Source organism: Anopheles merus, chromosome 3L (assembly GCF_017562075.2).
Source record: "Anopheles merus strain MAF chromosome 3L, AmerM5.1, whole genome shotgun sequence".
Taxonomy (NCBI): domain Eukaryota; kingdom Metazoa; phylum Arthropoda; class Insecta; order Diptera; family Culicidae; genus Anopheles; species Anopheles merus.
Window position 1 is genome coordinate 27130457 of NC_054085.1, and position 20008 is coordinate 27150464.

Here is a 20008-nt window from a genome sequence, read left to right on the forward strand (position 1 = left end):
TACGCTTAGGATTCGAAAGGATTTTAGCGTAGAGTGGGTAGACGTGTTTTTGAGGTCGTTGGTAGTATTAATTTTAGCCCGATTTTGTACACACCGCTTCCACCTTACGGTTGTTACAGCTTGCATTGCTGTCTGTTTAGCCAACAAATTCCCACGAAAAGGTGGAACACAAAGGATTCGAGACGAGCTTAGCTAAAAGGATACTGGAAACTCGCAAAAGGATCGGGTTCTGAGTTTTTAAGTGGGGTTTTAAACGTTACGTAGGTGTTGAGGGCCATTTCGTATTTCCGTCATTTGCGTTTTTATGGTTTATGTACAAAAATAAACACTTCAAAATGGGAAGAAAACGCGGTTAATGGCTAAAAGAACAAAATTGAAATATTATTTTGCAAAAATACTCACAGAATACTCATACCTGTCAACAGGTGATGACATCAGGCTTCAAATCCCGGATAGAAACCATGGCAAGGGCCATTTGAAATGTTGAAAATCATGCTGAAGAAATTAAAAATTATTACAGGGTTTCTTAGTCACTTTGGATTGTGCACATACTTATTAACCGGCTCCAAGATGTTTTTCAACAGCTGTCAAATGACGTATTTGCTTCATAATAAAATTTCTGTTTTTACACATGATTTTCAACACATCACAAAGAACTGTCAAACTCAATCTAGCTTGAGATGTGCTGAAAATCATGCAGAAAAATTATGATGATGGAAAGGACATAACATATAAAAAAAATTTATGTCGATTACAGGGTTTTTCAAGCCCGTTTCAAAATGAAACAAAATTATTAGCGGCGTGCAAAATATTATTCCACATTGATGTGACATTTCATTTCCATCAAAATTATTTTTAATTTCTTCAGCATGATTTTCAACACGACTCAAACTAGATTGAGTTTGACAGTTCTTTGTTATGTGTTGAAAATCATGTGTTGAAACTGAAATTTCATTTTGAAGCAAATAAAACATTTGGCAGCTGTTGAAAAACATTTTGGATGCGGTGAATAACAATTTTTACATTCGAAACTGACTTGGAAAACCCTGTAATTCTCAAAATCCATGATTGTGCAAAACGTCAAATCCAAAATGTGCAAAACGATGCAAAAGGCCTCGGAAGCACCTTTTGCGTTTGAAGCATCATATTGCGCCTGTTTAAAAAACTGAATCTTGAACTAATGAAAGTGTCTTGCTGACATTCGATTCTGACATGTAAAACCCTGTATCTGTTTCCTGTACCTAGAACCACACTGTGATAAAAAAAAAATACCAAAAAAGTACGACAGTAGGCGAAAAGGCTATACATTTGGATATAATTATTAATTTTTATACTAAAATAATTGCACAATTTAACAGTCCAATCAATTGCAAAAGGCTTACTTAATGATTCATGCAGTATTATACAGAAAGTACTTTAGTGCACTATAACCACTGTTGGTATTATTGCCACTATTTGTCAAATTTCCCAGGTTCGACTTTAGAGTTCACATTTGAAGTTCACTATGGCATGTCGAATAATTTGCCACTCCAAATAGTTTTCTCGACATTGATGCATACTTTAAAAATAGGCCAACGTTCTTTATCCCACATTGCAGGAATTAATTATAATTTGTTCAACCTCCTTGAATGCTTAACTCTTTCCCGCTGCTTGCTGCTTGATGATGCCATTCCAAATCACTCGCATTCGAACATGATCAGTTTAATTCCAACATGCCCTTTTAAAACATTTCCCCCGTAAGCTGGTTTAATTATGCAGCATGATATTTTCCCCTTTCTTGTGCTTGTCCCCCTGCTTATCGAAGGCAAACAAACTGGCACGCGCCCCACAAGCGCCTGCAAAAGTGTATGATAATTTATACCGAAAGTCAATTCATTCTGTACCATTCGTGTGCGCCAGCGTACGAACGAACCTCCCGTCCATTTCTACAATGTAAAATTCCACTCCTCCTCTCCCCACAGAAGCTGGTTAGGAAGGTTGAATTTTAAATATTTATCGAAATAAAAAGCAACACAGCCGGGCGGTGGCGACGGCCAAGTCAAACCATGTGACAGTTTTCCCTTTCGAATTTTGCGCTAAACCTTCTGCTCCACTTAGAAGACCCCAGGCTCCTGGTGACACACTTCCCCCATTGTCACACACACAAAGCAGAGTGCCTGGTGACACACTCCAGCCCGGACGTCTTGTGCATTTTCACACAGTACTTTTGCGACCACTTGTACCCGGCAGCAGCTTGTGCCGTTCTGACCGTTAAGCGCGATTTATAATTCATATTTGAAAATCAATTGTTTCCCACTTACTGTGGCTGGAAAGCTTTGGTACCCTAAAACACTCGGGTGATGATGGAATTTTCCGCACTTAAAAACCGAGTTCGCACCTCACTTCCGGGGCATTGCTTTCCCAATACCCCTTATTGGTGGTGGTGATATTAAGTGAAAATCAACCACGGTTGCTTTCTTCCTTCCTTCAACTTCCATCCCTGTGTAGAGACACACAAACACCTTAGGAGTGCACGTGACGGTGCGAACCAAATGTTCAAAACGACACAATAACATCGTTTTATACATTTTCCTGCTGTTGAAACAGCATTTCCTTCCTTTCGAGAAGAAAGGATCCCCCTCTTTGCCTTTCTACCGGAAGTCAGCTGAAAGGGAGGGGGACACAGCGCAACAATGGCAACTGTCCTGCATCATTGATGAGTGATTTTCAATGATTCGCTTTCCCGCGGCAAATCTCCTTCTCGCTTTGCTCTCTGCCCTAGGTAAGTAAGTCTCCGGGTAAGTCGCCAACCGGGCTCATGAATCATTCATCGGCACGGACGCGTGACTCCTCGCGTGACGGTCTTCCTTCTCTTCCCTTCCCGATCGCTGACCTGTGCGTAATCACACCTGACTCTAAGCCAACGCGGGAAGCCGGGCAAGTCCCCCCAACCAAAACCCATGCGACCGCGCGTGTGACAGCGGACAGCGTTTTGCAATCTCCCGCATCCAGCCGAGGATCCGGATCCCTTCCACATCCGTCAACATTGGCATGGAAAATCTCCAGTTCTGTCCATTGTCAGCGGCATCGGTGTGTGTGTGTGTGTGTTCGGCCAGCCGTAGGTTGAGATGGGAAAAGCGTAGGACCGGCGGCCGTTTCTTCCCTGTCTCGCTTTGGCACACATAATTGGATCATTTTCACCGACCTACCACGCTTTTTTCGAGAGGATAGTAGAGAAAGAACCTTTTTCGGGGATTCTGGAAGGTGCGTTCTACGTGAGTGTGTTCGTTGATGCTATTGTCGTTTGGCTCGAAATGGTATGTCTAGCAATAAATGAGACTAATTATGATTGAGCCGGATTGTCCTGGACGGTTGCGCAAACGAAAATGCAAATGAACGGTAAGGCTGACCTGTGTTTCCACCCCGGCGGTGTGAATTTGTGTGCCATTAGCGATGTGACGGTAGCGTGGAGCGGTGGGTGGAATGGGGCTTACTGGAAATGAAGCTGTAAATGCAAGCTTAGTTGTGAAAACAGGCAACTTAAGTAAACAACGTACTTTACGGAGCTGGTAAAGCTTCTAGATTCCTCGGTTGAGTGACACTTCAGCTTTGTGAGCTATCGTGCGTTGGATGGCGCCAGCGAAATATGGTGTGACCTAGATGCTGTGTTTTGTACACTTCTAAGAAGAATTGGTTTCAAAGTTGGCTTTAGAAGATGATACACACATTTAATTTTAATTTCCGTTTTTCACTTACAATTTCAAGTTCGTCTTTTAGATCTTTCAAGTGCAAGAAGGTCCATATCTGCCAATATATGTACTTCAGAAGGAACACACGAATGACTTAGGTTGAACTGTACAGAACTTGGTCGCATAATTCTTGGTAGCAAAATTCTTGGTCGCCAACATCTTGGTCGCAAACATCTTGGTCACAAACATCTTGGTCGCAAAGTTCTTGGTCGAAAATATCGTGAATGCATAGTTCTTGGTGGCATAGTTGTTGGTCGCATAGTTCTTGGTCGCAAAGTTCTTGGTCGCAAAGTTCTTGGTCGCAAAATTCTTGGTCGCAAACTTCTTGGTCGCAAACATCTTGGTCGCATAATTCTTGATCGCAGAATCTTTGTGTAAACGAAATGATATTCTACAAGCACGGTATTTGTTTAAACTCCAATCGAAGTTGATCAGGGTCATTGAGCGTTCAACGCGAGGATATTTTTATAGTACTGAAAGATTGAGTCGCATAGTCTGCAAATAATACATTGCTTAGTTCAATTCCCAAACACTGCATCTTGTATCGAAGACAATTCGGAAGTGTGAATATACAACAAGTAACTTAATTAACTCAAATGACAACAAAACACATGTCCCAGGAGTTAAGAAACTTAATACGAAATTCTCCTCCTAAGCTAAAGCTATTACCAATTGAATCGTTAATGAAAATTCTTTAAGGCCACCGTTAAAACCAATTCAAAAGAAAACTGCTGCTCTTTCCCCTTTGCGATAACCTCTTCTTACATTTTCCAAATTACTCCCAACGGTGTTACACCTTTGCATGAAAAAATTAATAAATCGTTCCTTTTTGCCTCGTCCCAGTTTGATTGATGCGCTCCACGCTACGTGTGGGGTGGGGGAGTTCTTTCGGGAGGTTCTACGTTCCAGTTCAACCCATCAATCCCAAATTTCAACACCCTCTCGCAGCAACCTGCTTCTGTTTTGGTTGGTTTGCCTTTTTATCGGGGAGCTATTTTTCACAAAATTGCACATAAATCACTTTGCTTGCTTCACCTGCGTCCCTCGACAAAACGATACCACGCTGTGTGATGGCAACCGGTAGCATGCTAACACCGGGGCAGGTGTCTTACTGCCACCGTCGCTGCCTTGTCTTCGCCTCTAAATCCCATCACCCGTGGAACGAATCAATTTACTGCGTGATTGATAAGATGGCGGTGGGAGTGGAGAGGTCTCGTAAAATTATTAATTACTGCCCAAGAGTGCGCCCTACTGGGAGTATACAGGCGCAATGTTTATCCCAGGCTGATGGTGATGCAGAAACCAAGGCTCAAGTGAATGCAAAATGGCCATAAATTATTTTCAATCGCAGTTAGCAGCTCCCGCAAATGCCTAGAGCGAACTGAAACAGCGTGGAAAGCCGTGTGTTTATGTGCGTTGGTTGGGTAGTTTCATTGATTTTTGATAGTAAATCATACACTCGTACAGTGGATCGCACTTCATTAGGCGTGTGATGTGTGTTTCGGCTCTAAATTTAAGCCAACCTCGGGATGGAGAAAGACGCACAGTTTACAGCAGAACGCGCTCTGTGTTTTGTTTACGCGAGCAGCAGGTTGGCTGCAAGAGTACGATCGCCAGTTTGGTCCTTCGAACCGGATCTGTCCAAACATTTGGAACGTTTCGAGCTCGTTAAATCATGTCCCGAGCACACTCACACTCCCGGTAGATCGTGTTTGTTGCTAAAAGATTAATCAGCTTGCTGAATGGTGAATAGCAACAACAAAGCTCACTATATTTACGTTCTCGGAACAGTGTGCCCGATTTCTTCCCCATCCACACTTAGCGGCACGTGCCTATCGTGCGGCTGTGCGTTTGATGCTACCACGAACGCACTTACATTTTATTTTCGTAACCAACATTGCACGACTTCAAGGAACAATTTATTTGCAGCCCTTCTCGGTTGAGCGAGATAAGAACGGAACGGTACCCCCGTTGGAATGTCTTTGCGCGCTACATTTATGCCTTTTCCAGGGTCTAAAACGTTGTGTTTTCCGCGTACCTACACAGGCAACCAAATGCCAAACTCCCAGGGATATCTGCAATCAACATGATGGTTTTGGAGTTTTTCTTAGGAAGAAAAACAATCGTGCAGCTATGCGTTTATTCTTTGCTATCGGTAAATTAATTGCCTTCCCCATTCTGCTCCGCTCAACGTGTTGCTTCGTTAGAGCGAAGTTAGATTTGTTCCCTCCGTGAAAGGAATTTGATTCCCGAACAGAGAGTACATCAATTTGAATGAGGAAATTATTTCGCCGGAAAATGTGTATCCGAACCCATTTTTGCTTTTCTGGCGAGCTCGTTTGCTGCTATTATTTGTCGAATCTGCAAAGACAATTTACCAACGAATCGTTTTCCAAGTAGGAGATCCCTTGGTTTGGTTGCGTTTTTTTTTTAATAAATGATGCTGTGAGTGGAAAAATTGCACAAAAGAAACGATCCAAAAACTACGCATTCACGCCCTTCGCTCATAATGATGGGCCAATAAAAATGTTCCCTGCCTTTGTGTTCGCTAGTTCGATTGAGGCGATTGAAATTATTGATTCGTATTTTTAATGGGTCGTAAAAAGCGGCAGACAATCCGTTCCGGTTCGATGTTTTTTGGGTATTATTCTCTCACTATCGCAAATATTATCACCACCGCTTACCATCAGAGCGAGAGGCGGAAAAGGAAGATATCAAATTTAATCCTCATTTTTTTATCTATTTCTATTCTTACTCTCCCTTCCCTTGTTTGCCTAATTATCTGCATCTCGCTCGTTGGGTAACTATCTACGGGTGGAAAATATCCCTAAAGTATTAGAGATCTTAATCCAGTATGTTTTTAGATATATTTTTTTGCGCTACCTTTTGTCAACCATAAAGCATTTGGCAATAGAAGGAGGGGAAAATCGAAAGAATTTTGATTGGAAATTGTGACCATAAATAATCACGTAAAGCTCTGGGAGAAGGGATTGGCGAATGTGCCAAAGGTGATAGCAATAAACGGCAGAAGGTCATAAATCTAGCACCAAGGCATCCAATAAATAGGATTAGCTTTTGATTATTGTGCTGGCCCCGTTACAACCGAACAAATACCTTCAAGTCGTGTTGTACTTCTTGTGCTTCATTTTTGCCTACATTTTTGTAACAATTCAACGTCCAAAGTTTGTAAGAAGTTTTCGTCTGGAAAACGAATAACATCAGGATAATGTGATGCTTTCGAACGTTCAAGCAATTATCTACATTTTCCCCGGGTTTGTCCCGCTGCGGAATTGTGCGCACATAAGACCTGTTTGTTTTTATTGCAATTTTATTACAGCTTCCACCACCACCAACCAAACACGCCCTGCTGAGCCCTATATCAATCGTTGGAATGAATTTTACACTCCAGCCAGGCCCAAACGCTTACGACGTACGGAGGAAGATTCGGAAGACAGTTGGCATTTGGTGTTTAGATTTAATGGTAGCATGCGCATAGATATGAGCGTTATAGGAAGCATTTATTTAAAGCCGAATCGGATCGGTAACGATCGATAAATCACCTCCCTTCGCATGGTGCAGATTTACGACGCTACAAACCCGGCAACAATTAGACGACTTGGGAGAGCGCGCCGCGGCTGAGATGTATCTCGCAACCGTTCCGCAAAGGCTCGTAAAAGTTAGCAAATTTTTAATGCCTTTTTTTCTTCCTTAACTTCGCCGTTCGATCTCCGCCTCTGGCGAAGCGAAGGATGAGGAGGAGCAGATTGCCCACCAGCTTGCCGGTTGTCAACAGTTTGAGCAAGGCATCGGTGCCGTTCTGCAGCTGCCGCTGATGACGAATGAAACGGCCCGGGTTTTGTCGGAAATTGAATCCAAAGTGTCTAATTATCTTGATTCCTACGTGCGGTATAGATAATTACCCAAACTGGGCTTGCCAGCAAAAGGGAAGGACAGCGAGAGCTTTATTTATCGCACCCCGCTGTGCATCACATGCCCCACCCCTGTCCATCTGTCACACGGGAGCTGCCTCCTCATCGACCGTAATGACCCTCGAAAAGGGTTTGGGATACAAATTTGTTGCTTAATTTGTATGCATACAAACTAGCAGGCAAGCAGCGGGGTGGGGCAGGCGAAAAGGTTGAACTAAAATGTTTGAAAAACCTAAACCATTGCTGCCCAACCAACATGCCCTTCACACGTTGCTGAAAGGTCGCTAGTGTTCCTGCGGCGTGATAGTGCTTGGGGAGTTTCGAGCAAAACAAAAGTTTAAAAGAGATGAAAAAGCAATGCTCAATTTTTGTTCCAATTTCTTTGTTGTCTACAATATTATCTCTGTTTCTGTTTCTTATTTTATTCCACATTCGCTTATTTCGGTAACAAATCCCAATTTTATTTTTTACTTTTATTTTATTCTGTTTTGGGAACTATTTGTTTGTAGAATTTCTAAACCTTCAAAAATCTATTTGTTTATTATTTTTATCATTCTTCTTAGTAGCTTTGATTGAGGCAAATCTTCTGATTGATTAATTGTTTGACATTTTTTGGTGTGTTATTCTTTGTTGTTTACAGTATTATTGTTCTTGTTCTAATTTCTTATTTTATTCCACTTTAGCTTGTTTTGGTTGCAAATCCCAAGATTATTGTTTAACTTTATTTTATTATTTTTTGAAACTATTTGTCTTTGGGGTTTTGAAAAAAAATCAATAATCTATTGGTTCTTTATTTTTATCATTCTTATCAGTAGCTTTGCTTAGAGCGAAATTTTTCGTCAAGATTACTTAAAATAAGGAAAAATTTAGTTAAGAATGAATAGAAGAAAAATAAGTCTCAACATAATAAAGAAATAATTTACAAATATACTATTATAATACCATTCCTCTAATAGTCTCCTCTCTTTCTTTCTCTCTTTACATAAAGAAAAAAATCACTTTAAACAATATGTATGCAAAACATTAAACGATTCAACATAAAATAAAAAAAAAAGTGAGTAAAGAAGTCAACACCAACGAAAACTATCACTTGAAATGCAAAAAAAAAACTAGGAACACCCTTTACAACGCACGTGCGTGTGTGTGGCAAGCTTTCAAGCGTAGTAGCGTCCAGCAAACGCATTGTGCGTATCCCCCCCTTTCCGTACATAAATCCTCCCACCGAACACCCACGGAACCAACGGCGTGTGTTGGGCGAGCAGTGTGAATAGTTCGGAAATGATCGGACAAAGGAAATGGTAACAAAACCAGCAACAAAGCGCCAGCAAAACAAAACAAAACAAAAAAACGGCACAAAATTACAAACCAAGAACATAACACACGCACAAAGCGCGCGCGATCCCAACGTGACCGCCAGGGAAACAAAGACCATCTCCCGATTTGGGATGGCCAACCTCCCCCACTTCCCGCCACCGTGCTCACCCATCAAGCCGAAGAACAAAGAAACGCGCACCATAGGAATAGTGGATGGGTACAGTAGTGTGCGGCAATATTTGTGTTTTATGTAAATTTTTGGTCGCGGTTGCGTGTTTGCCCCGTTTGTGGATGAGCGCGCCTTGACTTCCTCCCCTCGGGTTCGGGGTGCTTTATTTCGGTTAATGCTGGTTTGTTTAGTGATTTGGAATGGTTAGTGTGTGTGTTCTGAGAGTCAGGTTTTTTTTGTTTGCTGTTACTACTACTTTCTTTTCGCCTGCTCATTCCGATATCTGTTCCAGGTTTGTGAGGCCGCAGCACACTACGCACGCTTGACAGCAGCTTTTTCCTCCATAATGGTTCCATTCTTTGTTTCCTGTTTTGTTTTCGCTCTTTCTCTCACCACCCATTTCAGCCCGGCCACTACTGCAGCCTGGGCGCTGCAGATAATGTCATGATAATGAACGCCGCTGCCACGCATTCGCGGCCCACTGTACGAGGATGGCACAACACTTCGCGTTCGCGGGCGCCCCAAACACTAATTAATTTAAACGTGCCAGTAGCATGAAACTTATTATGTAGCGTAATATGTCGAATTGACTGCTTCCGGTTTTAATGTGTGTATCATTGTGTAGAATGAGCTGCTTCGCTTCTTCGCATCTTGTACCGTTTCTTCGGCAGGGTTTTGGCAGGTCTGGGGGTGGGGGAGATGTAAAACTGGAAGCGATGTAAGTGACCATCGAACTAGGTTACGGGCATGGGTTGGTGTTGGATAAAGATGTGAGAAATGATGCAGTGATGGACATGTAAATGAGTAAAAAAATGGACTTTGGATTTTAATATAAAACAAAACAAAAGAAAATTAAAAGAAAAACAATTTAACACATTATAGAAAAATAAATAAATGAAAGAAAAAATGTCAAAACAAATTAAAAAAAAGTATCAAAAATTCTATTACTAAACAAATAAAACCCAGAAATAGGCCAAGAAACACATTCATTGAAACGTACAAAAAAGGAAAAATATGAAATCATGCATTAAAAAACAAAACATCCTCAAATTAACTTATGTACTAATATAAACCTTTTCCAACCCATCCTTTACAAACTTTTATTTATACTTTGAAATTTATGATTTTTGTTAAGTATCGTCTTTTCTCCTTTTAAACGTTGTTTTTAGTGCCATGTTACCTCATGTTTAGTTCTTCAGCTCTTTGTTTCAAGTTTGAGTAATAACTCTTTTTTTTTGTTATTCATATTTTGATTACTGTTTCAATGTTTAACTGTTCGTTTTTTGTCAATTATTTTCTTTGATTTTGTTTTCTTATCTCGTTTTCTTAATATTATATTTCATTAGCTTGTGATTTTCTATTTTTTTATAGCTGACTCATTTTCAAATAGTTTTTTTTTTTGCATACAACTCACTACACTTTTAAGCATCTATCTCGTCTCCTGACTTAATCGCCAAAGTTTCACCATCATCTCGGTTTAGATTATCTCGCACAGTCCAGCCATCCGATGTTGCGCTTGTAGCATAATTTTAAACCAATTTATGCGCCTAATTGTTACGCACCCAAGTAAAAAAAAAACGCCACCCAAAATTGTACTGTCACATTCGCTTCTTCCCTTGTCGACTGCCGTTTTTCTCATCATCAATCAAAGTCGTGCCGGCGTGTCCAAAAAGTGACCACTGATGGGTTACACCGTTTACTTGCCAACATTCTTGAGCGGCAAACAGCGGTCTTGATGAGTGAAAGAGTGTAGCGTTTGTTGGTTTTTTTTTTCTTCGCTGTTTTTGGTTTGCAAAATAAGCGGTCTAGTGAGCGGACATGATGAAGGTACGATGCTAGCGAAATAAGAGTATCGTTAATCTAGTTTTAATGAAATCATCTTAGGGAGCGCATTTGAATGGTGTAGAGTGAGTTTGTGACCACTTGTGCCACTGTATCGTATTGTCATTAATGTAGGCTCAGTAATTTGAAGCAAATGGGTCAGATAGATGATTCAAAATTGCAAGAATTTGTAACAGATTCATACTTTTGCTACTATGTTGTTTAATAGTCATGTTTTTCAGAGCACATTTCACAGCAAAATATTTATACAACATACGATTCATTTCCAAATCACCTTTGCCCCAGTCTTTACACTATACCTTGACCCTCCCAACAGTCCCCTCTCACGCCCAAAACCAAAACGGACCCTCACAAAACAAATAATCGCCTGTGCGTAACGCACCACCTTCACAAACCATTTTCCGTCCCCGAAACCAATAGCATAATCAGACCGGAGACATAATTTCTTCGCTGCAACTTAAAAGACCCCAGAGCCTGAGGGTCGGGCCTATAGGCACAAAAACGCTCGTTCTCGATAAATGCTTGAGAAACCGGCACCCTCTCCCTTGTCGGTCACGTGAATGTCACGACTTGTCTCCGTTGTCTCCGGCCCTTTTCCCCAAACGTCGTCATCATCTTTGTGTGTGTGTATGCATTCGCATCGCGAGACTTAAAGTTTACGCACACGCTCCCTTCTAATCGGTCACTTCCTTCCATTCATCATTCAGCCGGGCCCGTCCCGGCCCATCGCGCCCCTGGCAAACAATGGACAGTGGAGTTCACGATTTTCCCAGTCCCAGAGTCCAAGTCCCAAAACAACCCGTTTCGCTTGACCGCTGACCGATGACGTCAGACCAAAAGATGCGCGAGAAGTGCAGCGCGGCGGGGTCTTCAAACCCGTTCCATTCCGGTGTTGGTTGTTGTGCCTGCTTGCAATTCATTCGATTTTTCAAGACCATTTCTTTCTTTTGTGACTTGAACAATTGTAGCACCAGAATGGATATAGCTGGAGTAGGAAAAAAAAGGTAGCTAAAGAAGGCGGCCACCCATATATTCTTGTCGGAGAACATTTGGTTAGTGCATTAGAACCAATTAGGCTTAATATTGTTGAGGTCGTCGTTTACGGGGGACCCTGTCGGTCGAAACAATGGAATAGAAAGGTAAACTTATGAGTCATCCCACACACCGGCGTGTTCCTTTCACTTTCCATGTAAATAGTGGAAAATCCCTCTTTGTGTGAGCGTATTACAGTTTTTTTTTCTGCAGCGAATAAATTACTCATCCGCCTCGCTCACGTGAGTGACAACAACAGAAACAAGGTAAAGCAATGAAAATGCCAACTAACCTGAGCGATCGGTATGTCCAACCCGGTAAGCCAGCTGTGCAAATCGTCGGCTGGAATTTCCCGGCCGAGCGTGTGCGGGGCGATGCTAACAATAACAAAAGTGCTGGAATGAGACTGAGAATGAGATATTTGCAAAGGTGATAGAATCGTTCGATTGCGACGCATCTACCGCCATGTACTACATGTCGGGGGGGGGGGGGGGGGGGTTTTATTCTAGAAGTTCTTCGCTAAACAGGCTCTGTCTGATGAAATAGAACCGTCTTTTTGCGTCTTGAAGTAAGAATAAGGCCAACGACCTACTTTGCAACTGACGAATTGATCCAGAAGTGTGTAAAGTGCAGCTGAAGTGATTACCTTTTACGCACCTTCCGTATTGGGTACCGCCTAGATTGCAATCGGAGCTGTAGCAACGATGAAAACAGAAACAGGTGTCAAATGGATGCGGCCTTGTTCATTATCATTTAACAGAATATTTGACAAAGTTTGTTCTTATTTATATTGTGTCTGGCTAAATCATCCTTTCAATTAATTTTAATCCGTCCAACGTCCAATGTAATACAAGTGATCCAACGTTCAAATAATGACCCAACTCTTCTAAATAAATACATTAATTGAACTCCACTATCTCCACATCTAAAATTGGTAAGTGCTTCCACAAGTTACGTTTTGTCGGTGAAGTGTTAGGAATTGCATGAACACTATTTCATTCCACAGAATCGACTCGACTTGTGCGTCGGCGTCTGTCAGTTGAAGCTATCCGGATATCCATCAGCCTGTCAATCCTGCATCACGCGTGTACGACGTTCGAGCATGATTTTCCGACAAGGGTACAATGTCGAACTCGTATCAAGGATCCGTACGAATCTTCTAAGGCTCAATTTGTGTGCGGTTCAACGGATGCAGGCATTTGATAAGGTCACACAGAAGCGCGTGGGTAGTAAGGATATAGATTTAGTTGATTCGTGAAATATGTATTGCATAGTTTCCTAATAAGTGCGAAAGAAGCAGTAATGATCAGAATAATAGCAGGCTGTGTTTCCTAAATACTATGTCAATGGGACAATTTGTAGCTAAGAGATGTTTCAGAACTTCAACGGTATTGAGTTACTACATCATTATCTTCAACCGATTTGCGGTCAATCATTAGTTCTAAATTATATGATACATTGAGCAATAAAAAAAGGCTAATGACGTGGCCTTCAGCACCTTTAGCGTCATTAAACAATGCTATTACACTAAGGTCTTTAACAGAAAATTGGAGTCGATTATACTACAAAAAGCAGCAGCTTTAAATTCCTCTAGAATTAGGACAGTGCTGGTGTATATAGCGTATCATCATGAACTTGTAGGTTGTTTGGGGTCATTCTTGAGACATATCCAGAGCTCCAGTGAACCAGGCAGTTTCAATGTTTGAAAATAGTCTTCTTAATACACATATCTAGGCTTAATAACAACCTAGATATGAAGATATTTATATAAAACATAACAAACATTCACAAATGAATTTCTAAGACGACCCAATCCGTCTCACACGCGTCTGTCCCTTTGATGATACTCTTCAATAACCTTGTAGATGTCTACCTCACACACAGCATCTCTCCCGCGCGTATCAGTTACCATCATCCGCGCACCGGCCCCTTTTGCCAGCTACTCCGAGCACGTTCACGAGACAATCACCTCAGCCGCGACGACCGGCTGGGCAAACAACACCCGTAAATTGTGAAACTATTGAACGAAACATGCACACACAGGTGTACCGCGCGGATGGAGAGCGAGATGCTGGCCCGTGGGAAATTCCCTCACACGTATGTATGGCGCACATCTCATGCGGTGAGGCATGGCGGATCATTGTCTACCTCGGACCCGGCCCAACCAGCCCCAAATAGCGTCTTTGTCGCGTTTGTTTCATTCTTGTTTCTTTTTTTTTTTTTTTGCTCCATTGCGGATAAGAGCGTGGGTGATATCATCGCCAGCAGCAGCCGCAGCGCATCGCGTGTACTGCGGGCGAATCGATAACAATAACACACATTCCTGTACGACGAGATCATCTGCGGAGCTATCATCATCCGGCGCGGATCATGCGAGAAAGAGCCGCAGGAATGTGTTATCGGTACCGCGGTATCAGCTACGCGAAAGGTGCAACAAACAATCGAGTGCATTGTTCGATTTGCATGCTGCCAGTGCACTTACTTTCTTATGTTAAGGGAAGAGGCTACTGACATTGTTATTTTGTAGTTGGCCTGTTGTTACATTTATCAACGAGATAGTATTGAGCAAACTAGCAAACGATGTAATAAAAGATCGTCAAAAATCACCTAATTTTAATACCAACGAAGAATTGCTTTCCGCTGTTTCTCGTTCTCAGGGTGCGATTATCAAAAATGGATGGATGTTTCTTTTACGACTCCTTCTTGATTTTGGCGCTTTTACCGTTCGCTAGGTAGCGTTTTATTTTCGCACCAAAATTCCTGGAACCTTTTATGCTTCCATTTCCCAAACGGTACGCATTTTTTTTTCTTTTTTAGCCTAGTGTCGTCCTCTGCTACTACGGAGTGGCTTTGCGAGTCGTTCCCTACCAAAGCGCCAAGGGGAAATGGTCCCCGTGTCGTGTCGAATACCGGGAAAAATTTCTAAAATATTTTGCACCCAGAGCAGCGCGGGCATTCCTTTTTCAAGCGCAGGCAAGCGTTTCGCACGGGATCCCGCTGCCACAGTGTATGTGTGTGTCACCGTGGGCTGCCACGACGCTCCATGGTAACGCTCGTGCGCGACATAACGCAAGCGAAACCAAACCTACGACCGCCGGCCCTGTATCCTGCTCCTAATGCACTTTCAATCTATTTTATGACTTTATTTTATGGCAGGCTGCTGCTGCGAAATGTTTTAAATTCCCACCACACCATACCCAGTTGGTGGTTCTGTGTGTAGTCGTTAGTGATGTAAAAAAATATGCTGGAAACCAAGAGGAAAAAAAAATCCTATCGAGCGGTGCCAGGATAACACAGGAACGCTGCGAGGTTTTGCGTGCGATGGTGTGATTGAGCTTTTGAGCGTTGAGCGTCTAATCACATCGGCCATTTTCTGGTGTGAGGATTTTGTTTTATTCGATCGAACCGGTCCTCTTCTTTTCAACAGTATTTCACCTCGTTTTAGAGGGTGAATATTTGCCATGTGGGATTGCGATTGGCTGTTGGGTCGTAAAATCACACAAACGGCACGTTAAAATAGAAGTTTGTGCCTCATATGCCCCGAGTAACCGGTTAGCGTATACGTGTTGAACGGTGGTTATCATTCTTAGGCCCAATCTGCATTGGCCCTTACTGCCAGATAGTGCTGAAGAGGAGGCTTTTTGCTTGGGAGCTATATTGCAGGCAGGGTTTTAAAGGATATGCGAATAATTAATGTAGGTACGTTAGTATTTCAACAAAAATGATTGATTTTAAACTTCGAACAAACGTCGTAGGCATCAATAAGTCGAAGGCAACAACACCGTTGGTAGAAATCATAACATTTTTTTTAATACTTCATATCAGACACTCACTTTTGCACTATGTTACACTATTTAAATGATTCAGAGAAGGAAAAATGATTAAAAAAACGTTGTTTTGCGAACAATAAACAATCTTCTCTCGAATTACGCGATTAATACGTTACGAAGACATCAGAATAAGAACAATTTCAGTTAAATTGTTGATTTAAGACTAGTGATGTGCTCACTGGACTACATCAACGGCTCCGAAGTGACTTTGGCTATTGTTACTTCGATTCTGACTCCGACAAAATGAGAACTACTCATCCGTGTCGAAGTCCTCCAGAGTCGGAGTTCTTCATAGTCGAAGACCTCCAAAGTCAGTGTCCTCCGGAGTCGGAGTCCACCAGAGTCGCAAGAAGGATTTCGTCGGACTTCAACTCCAGACGTCTAGGATTCCAGACGATTAAGAATGACTCCGGACAATTCCAGACGAACCTAATTCCATCCATCGGTTCCCAAATATTCGAAGTCAGATCAGAGTCAAACTCCGAATTTTTGCCCATCACTAGTTCAGACACACAACAACGTACTTATACAGTACGATTCGTACAGCAATGGTGTAAGTTTTGACTAATGAATATTTTTTGATACTGCAAAGACAATTTCTTTTGCATTTGAAAATAAATTTATCAAATTGCTAAAATTAGCTCTAAAACTGTCAAATTAAAAAAAAAAAAACAGCGCACACATGCGGTTCCACCTATAAAATTTGTTCCTCAGCGCAGAAAAATGCTTACCAGCTAAAAAATTTGTACGCCGCATTCAGCTATCCAATAATCTTTATCTTGAAAACAGAATATTCAATTCGATATCGGATGAAAGCGCACAGCACTTCGGACAACGGTCGGACAATGTCTCTGCCTGCAATCTCTGCAAAGGTTAGCTTGCGGAAAAATAGGACCGAAACGCAATGAAGAAACTCTTCCCGTGCACCGGAGGAATGCATCACAAGGCACACGATTCTACAACTACTGGACACCGGGGTGTGTCATACTGCTAGCAACCCGGTGTCCGATCATAGGTGTGTGTGAGTGTGTTCAGTGTCAGTCAGGGGTGGAAAACATGGATGGAAGAGAGGGGACAAAAATTTAATCACTGCAACTTGGCGTTCCAGTGATGCCCCACCGGTGGAAGGAAACATTCGTTTTCTGCTCGAGACGGCACCATTTCGTCACATCGTCACAGGGAAATGGCCTCAGGCCTTGCAAGATGGCGGAGAGAAATTGCAATTGCTGTCGGGACGAGATTTTACTTGACAGTTGTGTGCAGCATCTTCAGCGCTGATTGCTCTTTTCTTTTGCCGGTCACTCTCTCGTGGCTATTAGACTGGAATTCCGGGATTCGGTTAATTCGATCTACGGTGGAAAGTGGTTCCGTTCCATCAATTCAAGGTGTAGATCTTTAGGATTTGGATGTTTTTGGTGGCCAACAAACGGTAACGATTTTTTATGTACTTTTACTGGATCCTGGAGATGTTCTCGATCTTATTTTGATTCCAAAATCCATGCCCAAATTATTAGTACAATATGGTACATACTTCTATAGTTAATTTATCGTTTTTGGAACATTTTTTGAAGTGTTGAGAACCTAGGTTCTTTCTCTGTTGAATAAGTACCTTCCAAGATTGAAATGAAATCAGTTCATTTACTGCAACTTCCTTAAACCCCGAGCGGAACCGTAGCAATCCAAAAATAAAAGCTTTTCTAATTGAAACAAAATGAGCAAATACCGACCTCAACCATCAACGGTTACTTGAACGCCGTAAAAGGTAAAATTAAATTCCATCCCAGCTGCAGCCACAGTTTGTTTCATTAAACCTCCTTACATGCTTACAAATGAGTATGTAATACGGACGCCGTACACCACGGCATGACAATATACCGTCAGCTTCCCAATATCTCCGAGAGCTCCAACCGTTTTATGCGTACGACCGGAGGCTCTTGCACGGAAATTTTGAATACCATTGTCCCGAGCTCCATTGCACGTCCTTGCATTCGTTCATGGAGGACACACAACACCACACCACACACAAACTGACTGCGTGTTGGCAGGATGAAATCATGCCCAGAGAGCTCGTCCCTCAGTCACCGGAGGCCAAAAATAATGTCCGAGTGTCTTATGAGCAGCTTCCATCGTTTGCCCTCGACCTCGACCCTCCTACCCGGCGGCGGCTTCCTGTGCGGTAATGTTTATGGCGGTAGTGTGCGATGGTTTTTCGGTGTGACTGATGGCACATAAAATTTGCGCAGGAATGTACGCTTCTCTTATTACTCGGCTCCACACATACCGGACGTTGGCGCGAATGTCGCGCCGCTTCATCATATGACGAGGCCCCGACCGACCGAACCGGAGGGCTGCGTTTTATTGACGGAGTAAAATTCTCCCCACCTCCTCCTTGTAACAGAGGGTGTGTTGTACAGCGGGGCGTGTGCTAAAAGGACCTTTTGCTCCACTTTTCTCCCGCCGCTGAAAAGACGCAGCGCTGACTGCGGACACTCTGCGACTAGGCAAACTATTTTTCCATCCAAATGAAGGAATTACATCCCGCTCCCTCCCGAAACTTGCCTTTCACTGCAGTGACGATTGCAGTTGGCACTTGGGTTTATTTTTGGGGCCAGCAGCCAGCAGCCGGCCGCTATCGGGCAATTGTTTTTCAACCTTTGCCCGCACCGCAAACCACAAACACCGAGATCAACCGTCACCAGGCAGGCATCTCGAATTCCAATGACAAACTGTGCGCACGGCTACGGAGTGAAATTGAAATAGTTTTGTTTCGGGAAGGCCGAGAATATTTCCCAAAGCCAAGTGACCCAGACTGCTATTTCTGCGGGAGTGTGTGTGTGCCGGCGATTGCGAAGTTTGTAAAGAAATTGAGTTATTTCTACGAAAAGTTTTCCTATTGCAACTAACAGTGAAATGTACATTTTACTTCTTACTTGGCTCGGGCCAATTGGCCAACTTTTTGTGGCACGGCTGGAGATATTGCTTCTCCGTTGAAAGTTTCAGCACAAATGAAGGAACTGTAATTGGTTTAATTTTGAGGTCAATCATTGCACTGAGCGCAAGCGATTGCTCATATACCGTTTTGTGAGAACGCGTATAGTTTTTGCAGCATATTAATTCTGAAGTAGATTCTTGTATACAAACACAAATTCTATTAAGCTGTAATGCGCGTTTCATTTGCCATTTTCTAGCTACTTGAATGGAAAAATGTGTACTTGAAGATGTATATGAACAGTTCTTGAGTACAGGAATAAATGCATTATGAGATCTAAGGCCAAACGTTTTAAAGATTACTGTTCTGTTCCAGGTCTGGTAAGAATACAACATCAGGAACAGGATCAGGGTGAGATCTCGATATGATAATGGCATTAGTTCAAAATCAGCTTCAGGACAATTATGGGTTTGGTGTTATAGCTCTGGCACGATTTCAACACCAATTCCAGGATCGGTATGAGCTCAGTATCAAGTCTAGGCTCGATACCGATTAGAGATTTCAAAGACCGTATGAATTCAGGATCAATTTCATGATCGATTTAGGAATATGAACCTCATCAGGATCGATCTAGGGTCACCATCAGTTCTAAGACCGGATAGAGATTCGGATCAATTGCAAGGTCGTTAAGAATTCAATGCGAGTTCCACAACTAGTATGGATTCAGGAACAATTGGAGTTCCACAGTTTGGAAAACTGGAATGAGTGAATTATTAGTACCAGGACCGGTGCAGGGGGTTCAGTATCAGTTCCAGTACTAGTATGATTCAGACAACAGGCAGACTTTTAGAGTATGATTTAAAATTCAGAACCTCTAAAACTAGATTATTATTTCTGCTGCCAACCATAGCAACAATACAATTTATTTGTAAATTCATTTTGTATTTTAACACCAATAGAGCGTGAAATTGCGTTTTTCCTCCAAGTAACTAACAGTTGTTAATCCGTTGCACATTAAATAAAAGTTAGTTTTATGGCTTTCAGGATGCCCGCGATGAAGCGCATATTCGTTGTACATGAACATGAGTACAAATAAAGGAACAGTAGATTAAGCATCTTCTCATCTGGTATGGGAAAACGATCATAAATCAAACCCGACAAGACGTAAAGGCTATGCACACCGGGCAAAGCAACATTCCCTGAACATGAAGCCAAAAGAGCTACGGTACAAAAAG

General features: G+C 42.2%; 1 long non-coding RNA gene across 4 annotated transcripts in view; it reads right to left on the reverse strand.

Moving 5' to 3' along the window:
* The window catches only part of LOC121599749, a 64579-nt gene that overhangs the window by 29553 nt on the left and 15018 nt on the right, over window positions 1-20008 (reverse strand). The window contains exon 3 of one of the 4 annotated variants that reach the window (XR_006005730.1): window positions 9108-9824. The exons of 2 other annotated variants lie outside the window; for them this stretch is intronic. This is a non-coding gene — a long non-coding RNA (uncharacterized LOC121599749). Of the gene's footprint in view, window positions 1-9107; window positions 9848-20008 lie in introns of those variants that run through there. One more of the 4 variants, XR_006005727.1, reaches the window with a different exon arrangement.